The sequence below is a fragment of the Gavialis gangeticus genome, unplaced genomic scaffold (assembly GCF_001723915.1).
Source record: "Gavialis gangeticus isolate Ggan-Ray unplaced genomic scaffold, GavGan_comp1, whole genome shotgun sequence".
NCBI classification, from domain to species: Eukaryota; Metazoa; Chordata; order Crocodylia; family Gavialidae; genus Gavialis; species Gavialis gangeticus.
Window position 1 is genome coordinate 132006211 of NW_017729025.1, and position 2211 is coordinate 132008421.

A 2211-nucleotide genomic window follows, 5' to 3' on the forward strand; every position below is an offset into this window, starting at 1 on the left:
GTGTCTGTGTCCTAAAGCTTCCAAAGAAAGGAATTATTTGCTACTATTTAGTTGGTCTGACAGAAGATATCACCTCTGACCCAAGAGCTTGGTGTATCTCTATGATGTTTTTGGTTTTGCTGGTGTTTTTGTTCATCTTTGCCAGAAGTACCGAGGTTAGACATGGCAAAACTTAACAGTGACCCATCCCAGAGATAAAACCCATGACTTGCTGTAATGGGATACCTGTAACCCAGGAGAGATAGAGAGGACTGTGAAGAAAAAAGGGAGAACTGTGCTTTAAGGCCAGGGTGTGCTAACAGGAAGGGTTGGGCCATGGGGTTGTATCAGCCTAGCTCTTGGAGAGCTTGGCAGAGAGGTCTCAGCAGTGATGGGGAGAAGAGTTTCCTGGTATTAGAGCTGCAGAAGTGGAACTTTGTGGACTGCTAACCATGAGTAAAACCAGACAATAGATGAACATGGGGGAAGCCCAGTGTACTGAGGAACCTGAGGAGTCCTTTGGGTGTTCCTGGAGAAAGGACATCCAGAAGGAACATGAGTTTTGAAGTGGATTTTGGGTTTTCCAGAGGGGACTTCTGGCCACAAGAGCCTATGCCACAAGGCATGAGGCAACTGTGGGAGGAACAGAGGGGCCACTGTAGGCACTCTGGACTGTGCATAGATTTTCTAAGGTTTGGGTTCACAAACCTGTGGGGCTGAGGGGCTGAACTGATAGCAGGTTGATCTGGCCTTATGAACCGCTTGTGGGCAGAAGCAACCTGGTGAACAGCTTGAAGCTAGGCAGGCCTGAGAGAGACTGATTAGATGCTGATAAGCCTTAAGTTCTGGGTAGAGACTAATGAGCTGGAGGGGTTGCTTGGGATGAATTAAGCCTTCAAGATTAGTAGGTGAGTGGAACAATGTTCACTGAGACCAAACATTGCATGGACCTGAGCAGGGATGACCTTATGATCAAAGAAGTGGGAAGAGGCATCTAGACTAGGGGCAGACATTGCACAAAAATCTGGTTTAAGTGATCAGAAACTGGTTTAAACTTGTAACAGAATGGGCATTCAGTGCACATAAACCAGTTTGAAAATTACTAAAACCAGTTTGAGATAAACCTGATTAAATGTAGTATCAGATTTAACTGATTTGGGTCTAACCGGTTTATGCAGTGTCTGTCCCAGACCCTTTCCTGATTTAACTTAAACCAGAGTCCTCCAGCATCCCAGATGCTTTGCAGCCCTGGGCAGGGCTCTCTGCTCCAGAGAACAGGCAGGCCTTGCCCCTCTGTTCCCTGGCTGGAGCTCTGGCAGAGACTGCAGACACATTAGTTCTGTCTGGCTTCCACTTGCTGGACCACTGCCCTCACCACTCCCTGCTCAAGCAGAGATTCCCCTCTCCTGTCTCCCACAGGAAAGACCATAGCCAGCATGTGGTATGCTAGCTAATGCTGAGAGGTGTGTGTGTAAGGCAGGCAGGAGAAACGCAGACAGAACAGTGACCACTTAGGGCTTTTTGGAGCTAATCAACATGTCAGCTGGTAATGTCCCTCTGTTCCGTCCTTCAAAAAAGTTGTTTAAGAACAGCTTGAACTAGTGATAGAGGCTTTTGTTTTCCTGGTGGGGTGCTAAATGCTATCAACTTCCTGCTGTGTAACTAAATACTGTGTAACTCCCTGTTGGTTCCCTTGCTGCTCAGGAACAGTGAAGGGTGGGGGGAACCCCTCCCTAGTCAGAGTGTCCTGCTGGGGCCTGGCCACACCCCCCACCCTCAGATCAGCACTATGGAAGGGAAGGAAGGGTTGCTCTAATGCCCCCGGCTTCTAGCCTGAGCCACTGCAGGCATGTGCCTGCATTTCTGCTGTCCAGAGGGGATGTCTGTGTGGTTACAAACCAGTTCAGTCTAGCCAAGTTAGACTAACCTGCAAAGACTGAATCAATTCAAGCTTTTTGAATGTCTGTCCCTAGCCCTGAGGTTGCTCTCTGACTGAACTGAGGACCTACCACTTAATCACTGATAACATCAAAGGTATAGCAGGCGAGAAAAGCTAGGCTGTCATGACATTGAATGGGCAGGCAAGTGAGAGCTTACTGTTTGGGAGCAACAGACAACATTTATAACTGGAAGAAATTTAAAGTGTTATGATACTGATTCTCAAGGGAAAAAAGACATATTTGATCCACTGCATAATTACCCAGACATCTGCTGGGAGGAGCAGTCAGCCGG